Source organism: Dipodomys spectabilis, unplaced genomic scaffold (assembly GCF_019054845.1).
Source record: "Dipodomys spectabilis isolate Male_0828 unplaced genomic scaffold, ASM1905484v1 ptg000083l, whole genome shotgun sequence".
Classification (NCBI taxonomy): domain Eukaryota; kingdom Metazoa; phylum Chordata; class Mammalia; order Rodentia; family Heteromyidae; genus Dipodomys; species Dipodomys spectabilis.
The window spans coordinates 1,378,914-1,388,780 of record NW_024870760.1 but is presented as its reverse complement, the minus strand read 5'-3'; the positions used below and the strand labels follow the sequence as shown (position 1 = coordinate 1,388,780).

General features: G+C 38.7%; 1 non-coding gene across 1 annotated transcript; it reads right to left on the bottom strand.

The window, feature by feature from the left end:
• Positions 1–7,730: 7,730 nt before the first annotated feature.
• Positions 7,731–7,837, bottom strand: LOC122111005. Its single transcript, XR_006147965.1, has one exon. It is a non-coding gene; the product is annotated as a U6 spliceosomal RNA (small nuclear RNA).
• Between the last annotated feature and the right edge of the window lie 2,030 nt (positions 7,838–9,867).

The window sequence follows — 9,867 nt, the reverse complement described above, 5'->3', positions numbered from 1 at the left end:
CTATTTTGTGTACGTATGTGTGCCAGGGTCTCACACTAACTTGTTTTTTTGCTCAAGATTGATGTTTTACCACTTGAACCACAGCTCCACTTCTGACATTTTGCTGGTTAATTGGAAATAGAGTCTTGGATTTATCTACCCAGGCTACCTTCTGACCATAAGCCTCAGATCTCAGCCTTCTGAGTGTGAGATTGTGAGCCACCATCATCTAGCTATGACAGCTTTTCAATGAATTGTTTTTCTCATTTGGATAGACTAGAGGCCTTCTCTAAAAGTTGTGGGGTATGTTTTGATCTGGGTATTAATCATGTCAGTTTCATTAAAGATCCAGATGTTACTCTGAGAGCTGAAGATATGGTTCAAGTGGTAGAGTGCCAATCCAAGAAATGAGAAAGAAATTATTGTTATTATTATAATGGTGATAACGAAGTTTGAACTTAGGGCCTTTGCACTTAATCAGCTAGTTTGCCTGGCTGGCACTCTAACAGTTGAGCCATATCTCCAGCCCAGTTTTTTGTTGCTTTTTTTATTGTGAAAATACTGTACAATGGGGTTACAATTACATGGGCAAGATACTGAATACATTTCTTATCAAGCATTGTAGCCGCCTCCTTTGTTTCCCCTTCCCATCCCTTCCCATCCTCCCCCCACCCCCCACCCAATCCTCCCCCCACCTTGTTGCTTATTTTAGAAATGGAGTTTCAAAGAGTTTTTTTCCTTGTGTTGACTTCTGAGATCCTCCAGTCTCCTATGTAGCTAAGATGACAAATATGAGTCATTCATGACCAGCAGTAATTATTATTTTGAAAGAGGAAATACCCATAAAACCATGACATCTGTAGAATGTTGCAGATAATCCTGTCTCTGAATATGAATGTCATTTCACTAAAATCAAGAAGGGAAGAGATAAAGCAGGGGATCTCATAGCCTGCAGTTTCTCTTTGGATGATTTCATGCAAGTAGCTTTCTCTGCTACTGAAAGAAGAGGCTGAGAAGTAGGGAGTCAGTGGTTCATACCTGTAATCCTACTTAGGAGACTGAGATCAGAGGATCATGGTTCAAACCCAGCTTAGTCAGGAAAGTATGTGAGATTCTTCTTCCCAATTAACCACCAAAAAGCTGAAACAAAGATGAAAAACTAAGGTACAGTGCTCTGAGTACAAGCCCTAGTACCAGTAAGAGTATGTGTGCTTGTGTATACATGTGCATGTGTGCGTGCACACACACACACACACACACACACACACACACACACACTGTGATCAAGAGATAAATGACAAGATGGAGATATCAGGGAAGAAAATGGTCAAACACAAAGTGTTGGATCACTAAAGTAGGAGACAGACTCTCCCTAAAGTTTGGGGAAAGTCTCAGTGACAAAGAAAAGGAAATGTTTGCTGTTTCAAGTTATAAACATAAGGAACAAATTATGCTAAGATGTCAAGGGACATTACAGATTCAAATGGGTCAGATAAATTCATGCATAATAGATGTCATTATTAACAGGAGGAGTTGAGAATATTCTATAGACACCACCAGACCTTTAAGATCAATATCCTCCACAATCCCATCAAGCCAGAGCTAGAAGTTAATTGGATGTGATAGATAATGCTCATCCACCAAACATTTCCTGTACCCATGTCAAAGACAGATACTGATATGAGGGATCAGTAGCTTAACATGGTGTGACATTTACTACTTTCTTACCTTTTTATATCCTGGAGCCAAGAGCTTTGGGGGTTTGTGTACACTGAATGGGATTGATTTAACTTAAAGTCAATGGAGTGTTGGTTGAAAAAGGAGTTTATCAATACTAAATAACGTAAATTCAGACAACCTCCATTCCTTCTCAGTTAAATCCGTTCTGGCATTTGTTCAATACCCAAAGCATCACAAATGGACTTGATGTGTTACCAATTATATGTGTGTGTGTGTGTGTGTGTGTGTGTGTGTGTGTGTGCATATATATATATATATATATATATATATATATATATATATATATATATATATTACTATCAGCCCTCAGAAGCTGATCCTGCCCTAGAGACAGGAATAAGCCCATACTTCAAACCACACTCAAGTAAAAAATATGACAGGAAGTAGATGTAAACAACTGTTCACAGACATGAGAATGTACTTGACAATTGACAGGAAGGGTTGCATCTGAAATTGGGGAAGGCTTTAGGCATAATCTAAGGTGGACTTAGTGCCTCAGTCTGTGATTAGAAGGAAGATGACCAGCAAGACACACTGCTGAGGACCACCTCCTGCCTTCTGTTCAGGCTCTAAAGTAAAGAAGCCATCCACACTCTCCTGATTACCTCATTTGAGTTCAAGATAAAGGACAGTGAGTCTATGTTTAAGGTGTAGTTAAAAAAAAACAGACAATCACAATAAAGAGAGAAAACACTGGGGTGTGTGGGGGGATCCCTGTACCCCTCTGCCCAGAGATGGTTTTTCTGTCACTGGTAGAACTTTTGGATGGTATTAACACTTTTCCTCCATCCTTTGTTATATATCCTGTCCATTTTCATGGATAAGCAAGTTCTGAGTGTTAGACTCTTTCTCTTTTGGTTTGTTATGAAGTTATGTTTTATAAGGTTAGCATTTTACTTTTCTGATATTTAAAAAGCCTGGTATGCATGGTTTATATGAGACAAAGGTCATTTCAATTACGTCCATTGAGGAATTTATTGCAAGAACTAGGGTCTTTTAACTTTGTGGGACCTTGACCTAAGCATGAATTACATTTTGTATCATGGCACAGAATGTATACATATACTCATGCACAAAAGTGAAATAAAGTTTTATGAAATAACTTCATCACAAGAGATCCACTCAGACATTACTTATTTATCCATTTACATAAATTCTAGTCACCACATTCTCAATGTTTTTATTGCCCCACAATTTGTTTGTGACTTATACTTTGGAAACTCATCATATGAGAAGAATGCACATCATTTAACTCCTCCCACACATACCATGTTCATGTGGGCTATGTGGGAAATCCCATCAAGCCAGATCTATGAAGTTAATTTGATGTGATATAAAGATATGTCAACTTATCCCCACTGCTGTTTCCAATTCAGAGTTCCTCCTGTGCGCTTCTCTTCATAGTAACCATGGAGCTTGCACTTTCACGGTCTACATGTTGTTAGATCAAGGACTCTCCTGGGACCATGAGTACATCCAGCTCTAAAGGGCATGTAGCACTCACAGAAACTCAGCAGATGAGGATGGAAAGAGTGTGGGAATATCTACTCCCTTTCTCTAAGGATTTAAAACTTCTCACTCCCATAGTGATACTCAAATCGTTTGACAATGTCATGAAACAATTTGAAGCTATCTATTTATCTATCTATCCATCACCTATCTATTTATCTATCTATTTTTACATATATGCACATAGTCAGATAGGGCCAAAGAGTAGCCTCCTGTCAGGAGAATACATACATATAGGATAGAGAGATAATAAAATTGGTAGAAGTAACAGAAACTTATACATTTAAATATAATAACTTTTTAGTGATTAATTTTTTCTTTATTGAGGTCCCTATGTTTTAGAAAAATAAATGAGAATAAAAATGGGCAATAAAGTACTAATAGCACATAGGCTCTAAGTTTAATATATCAGATAGTCATAGTATTCAGTAAGGATAGGCATTTATAACAGAGGAATCCTTGAGCAAATTACTAAAATCCAGAATTAATGAACTGATATTTTCAGAAAGATATTTTTAGCAAGGACTAAAGAAAAGGAGATATGATTTTGTTAAGTAGGATTAAATTTAAAAGTGTTCCATTCCATAAAAGAATAAAAGGAAAGAAACTGGCATTTATTGACAAACTACCAAATGAGGGTTTTATATTTAATGTCCACAGTTGTTTCATATGTCATGCGACATTTCCTCAAATTCGCAACAAAGATATAAAGACTCAGAGCTCAAACCACGTGCCAGTAGCTCATTTCTGTGATCACACCTACTCAAGAGACTAAGATTGAGGAACAAGGTTTGAAGCCAGCCCAGGCAAAAAAGTCTGTAAGACTCTTATGTCCAATTAACCAGAAAATTCAGAAGTAGAGGTGTGGCTCAAGTGGTATAGCACCAGCCTTGAGTAAAAGAGCCAATCAAGAGCACAATTTAAGCCCCAGTACCTGCATATAATTAGTTAATTAACTGTTTTTTTTTTTTGGGGGGTCCGGTCGTGGGGCCTGAACTCTGGGCCTGGGCGCTGTCCCTCAGCTCTTCAGCTCAAGGCTAGCGCTCTACCACATGAGCCACAGTGCCACTTCCGGCTTTTTTCTTTCTGCTTATGTGGTGCTGAGGAATCGAACCCAGGGCCTCAGGCATGCAAGACAAGCGCTCTACCACTGAGCTACCTTCCCAGCCCAATTAACTGTTTTTTTTAAAGGCTCAGAGTTCAAGTTCTTACCATCAACAGATGACAGGGTTACGACAGAACCCAATGACTTGGATTCAAAGTCCATGTTTTCAATAATTTGATAGAAAAACAATTCTACAATGCACATGGAACCACAAAACATCATAAAGAGTAAAACAGTGTTGAGCAACAAGAAAGTTTCTTGATTTCAAAATATATTCTAAGACTACAATAATCACAAATAGGATGGTGCTGGCATAAAAGCAGACATACAGACCAATGGAACCTGTGAGCCTATAAATAAACTCACACATCTATAGTAACTTGACCATCAATAGAGTGCCAAGAACATACAAGAAAGGTTACTTTCTCCAATAAATAGTGTTGGAAACTAGATATCCATACACAGAAGAATGAAACTGGACCCTAATCTCACATCATATACAAAAAATTGACTCAAAGTGGAGTCAGTATTTAAACATTAATGCTATAAAACTCCTAAAAGAAAATCGTTTTCTTCACATTGGTCTGGGATTACTTTAGATATCACCTCTCCCCCCAAAGGATAGACAACAAAAGCAAAAACAGATAAGCGCTATTGTATCAGACTAACAGCTTCTGCATAGCAAAGGAAGAAGCTGAGTGAAAAGACCCCCTATGGAATGGGAGAAAATGTGCACAAATCATTTATGTGATAGTTAATATATCCAACATATATAAAGAATTCAAGAAATCCAATAGAATAATGTCTGCAAAGACAATACACAGATGACCATAGGTACTCTTGACATCATTGGTGGTCAGGAAATGCAAATATCAACCACAGGAACATCACCTCTCCTCTGGAAGAATGACTCTGATCAAATGATAAAAAGTATTGGGGACCAGGTGTCAGCAGCTCACGCCTGTAATCCTAGCTACTCAGTAGACTGAGATCTGACGATCGAGGTTCAAAGCTAGCCCAGGCAAGGAAATCCATGAGAGTCTCATCTCTAACAAACTATTCATAAAAGGCCAGAAGTGAGTTATACTGTGGCTCAAGAGGTAGAGTGCTAGCCTTGATCAAAAAGAAACTCAAGGAGAGCACCTAGACTCTGAGTTCAAGCCCCAGGACTAGCACAAAGAAGAAGTGCTAAGGAAGATGTAGAGAAAGAGGAAAAAGAGCCTTGTATAGTGTGAAGATTCAAATGGGCAAACCAATTTTGGAAAACAATAGAGAGATTTCTCAACATGTTAAAAATTGAACTACTCTATGACATATATCCAGTAGCAATGCTATATATATATATATATATATCTCCAGAAAAAAATGAAACCAGTATATCAAAGAGATATCTACATTGCCATTTCAGCTCTGTTCACAATATACTATATATAGAATTATCCTAAAGTGTCTATCAGTAGATACATGTATAATGATGTACATATGCACAATAGAATACTATTCAAACCTAATCAAAAGGGAACTCCATCATTTCTACTGACACTGATGAACCTAGAAAACATTACAATTCATGAAATAAGCCAGACACAAAAGACAAGTTCCACACAATCTCATTCATTTGTGGAATCTAATGAGGTCAAACTCATAGAAGTAGAGATTAGGGGAAGGTGGCTCAGTGGTAGAGTGCTTGCCTCGCATGCATGAGGCCCTGGGTTCAATTCCTCAGCACCACATAAGCAGAAAAAGTCAGAAGGCACTGTGGTTCAAGTGGTAGAGGGCTAGCATTGAGCTGAAGAGCTCAGGGACAGCGCACAGGCCCAGAGTTCAGGCCCCACAACCGACAAAAAAAAAAAAAGTAGAGATTAAAATGTTGCCGGCCAGGGCCTCTAGAAAGAAAAACAGGAAGAAGGTATGAGGTGATAGATATGTTAATTACCTTGCCAATCATTCATGATATATTTGTGTATTAAAATAATACAGTGGCTGGGCACTAGCAGTTCATACCTGCAATTCTGGCTACTCAGGAAGCTGAGATATGAGGATTATGGTTCTAAGCCAGCCTAGGCAGAAAAGTTCATGAGACTCTTGTAACCAGGAAAAGCTGTAAATGCAGGTATGGTTCAAATGGTAGAATACCAGCTATTTTAAACTATATAATATAGCCCCTTCAAGAATAGCACATGTGCTGGGAGAGAGCAGGGGAAGAGGTGATATTGTCCAAAAAGAAATGTACTTGTGCAATAACTAGTATATGTCTAGGACAAGTAAAGGTCAAAAGCTATGTTCATATGACCATGTAAGATGTTGCTAGGTGAATGAACCCCAAGATAGGGACACAAGAGGTTTATTATTTTTATTATTATTGTGAAAATACCATACAGAGGGGTTACAATTACATGGGCAAGATAGTGAGTACATTTCTTATCAAGCATTGTTGCCTCCTCCTTTGTTTCCCTATACCATCCCTTCCCCTCTCCATCCCCCACCCCCACATCCTCCTACCACCCCCCCTCCGCACCCCCCACCCCATCAAAGTTGTAAAGTTCATTTCTCGACATAACGACTTGTACATCTCATTGTTGTAATGGGTCCACCTGTATCCCTATTTAAACAGTTTGTTTTTTCCCTTCCCCTCCACAAATTATATCAGCATCAAATACAGTGAAAACAAGGCTTAAACCCTGGAGGAGGTACATACAAAGCAACAAAGAAATCATCTTATAAATATGTTGGAAACAATCACAAGAAAGAAAAAAAAAACATTTGAATCCTTATCTTGGGGTTCATTTTGCGTAACATCAACTTGTCTGACAGTTTCTGTTTGTCTCAGACATATACTAGTTATTGAAAATAAGGGAAACCATGGAACCTATATTTCTTTGGGCCTGGCTTACTTTACTTAATATAATTTTTTCCAAGTCTTTCCATTTCCTAACAAATGGAGCAATGTAATTCTTTCTGATGGAGGCATAGAATTCCATTGTGTATATATACCACATTTTCTTGATCCATTCATCTACTGAGGGGCATCTGGGTTGGTTCCCTATCTTAGCTATGGTAAATAATGCTGCAATAAACATAGTTGTGCTGGTAGCTTTAGTGTGGTCTTGTTTGTGATCATTTGGGTAAATGCCCAAAAGTGGAATTGCTGCGTCATAGGGGAGCTCTATGTGGAGTCTTTTGAGAAACTTTCATACTACTTTCCAAAGTGGTTGAACAAGTTTACACTCCTACCAACAATGTAGTAAGGTTCCCTTCTGTCCACATCCCCTCCAGCATCTGTTATTAGAGTTCTTTATTTATAGCCATTCTAACTGGGGTGAGGTGGTATCTCAATGTTGTTTTGATTTGCATTTCTTTTATGGCTAGGGAGGTTGAGCATTTCTTCATGTGTCTAAAAAATATGGAACGCTTCACGAATTTGTGTGTCATCCTTGAGTAGGAGCCATGCTAATTTTCTCTATATCATTCCAATTTTAGTATATGTGCTGCCAAAGCGAGTACAGTTTTATCTTTCTTGCTGTTGTTTTTAATGTACTTATAATGTACCATGTGATTTTTTTGTTTCTTTTGTATGTTCTTTCCCCATGGTATAACCCTTGTTTTCACTGTATTTGATTCTGGTACCCTGCATCTTGTATATACATTTTTCTAATTTGGAGAGGGGAAAGGAAATAACAAAATGCTGAAATAAGGAAACAGGTTGACCCATTGTTACAAGGAGATATACAAGACACTAAGTTAAAAACAAACTTTACAACTTTGTGGGGTGGGGGTGGGGGGAGTTGGGGAGGTGGGGAAGGAAGGGATGGTAGGGGAAAACAAAGGAGGGTATAACAAAGCTTGATAGGAAATGTACTCATTAACTTACTCATGTAACTAACTGTAACCCCTCTTTACAATAAAAATTAATTTAAAAAAATTTAAGAAAACAAAAACAAAAAAAGACATGCGCTCATTACCTGACGTGTATAACTGTAACCCCTCTGAATCATTCTTTTAATAAAAATTTAAAAATTAAACAGTGGGGATGGGGGAGGGAAAGAGGGAGAAAAATGAGAGAGGGAGTAACAAGTTCAAAAAGAAATGTACTCACTACCTTAATTATGTAAATGTAACCCCTCTGTACAACAGCTTGACCATAAAATTAAAAGTAAAAGAAAACTTTAAAAAGAATAATACATTTAGACTTTGCTGTTGCTGTTTCTTCTCCCTCCACCTCCTCTTGCTTATTTTCTTCTCTCTCTCTCTCTCTGTCTCTCTGTCTTGCTAAAACTTCTGCTCTTTTCATAGCAATGATATAAAATAAGTCCAAATTCACCAGCTAAGTTTCACAAAAAGTGCTCGTTCCCTCGCCCTCTGTTGAGAGCCAGCCGTGCGTCCCCTGTGGCAATGCCAGGTGGTCCCTCTGCCTCTGCTCATCTCAGGCATAGGTGTGCTGCAGCATCCAGTGTCTGTTGGCATTTAGGTATAGCCCTCGACTGTTGCTTGCTGCTGCAGCACTTGTACCAATTGACATATCCTTAGAGTTTCCTGGTTAGCCCACACCTGGGCCAGGTAGATAGAGCAACCCAGTTACCTTCTGTAGTTCCTGTGTCTGAAATTTGCCTCTTTCCCACTAATTGATCCCTTGAGAAAGGAGGTTTCTAATGACTAAAAGCAAATGAGGACAAGTACTCCTGTGGTGTATAGAATAAGGTTTAAGATCATTCTGGACTAAATAACACCTACTTGGCCACTACTCAATTCCATGCTCATTGTATTGTGGAGGCCTGGCTTTAACCTCTGCCCAAGACTTCAACTGCATTCTTCTGGGCTGAGTCCAGTGAGTCTCCTCCTTTAAAAATCACAGACTTTTCTCCTCACAAGTTTAATCTTGTCTTTCTAGAAAGACAATTCATCTTTAAAATCTACTGGTACACTACTAGCATGAATTCCTTTTAACTTAAATCCTGGGCTAATGTGTTTGGCAGCCAGATTACTTGGAACCATGTTAGAAATGCCATGTGCCCTCTGCTTATTCCTTGGCCGAATCCCAGGAAACTGGGACTTGGCTGGCTTCCTGAAGAAGTTTCTACAGCCCTGTTTTTCTTATTAAGACTGATGAAGAAAGAAGGAGGACTCCCCAAGGAGACTTAGAGAAGAGAGGAAGGTGACCAGGACAGATCAGTCTTTTAGGCCCCTTCCACACTCCTGAATGGGAAGAGGGAATGTGGTCAGCAGGATTAAAAATCTGTTCCTCCAGTTATTCCACTTAACTGAGGCTTTCCTATCTTTTCATTTTCATGCTGAAATGATTAGTTTTGAAATCTGAGGTTTCATGGTAAAGTTGTAATGAGAACCTTCATGAGATTGAAATGAGAGGCAGAAAAGTGCATCGGTGGGTTCTCTCCCTCAGGAGGGAGACGTTGGAAGTGGGAAATGAATCTGGCACCTTCAGAGACCTTTGCATCTTTGGACTTTAGTTTTCCAATTTTTTTTTCTGAGCACAGCCTCTTGCTTTTGCTTCTCATAATCATAGGGAAGAGGTAGGA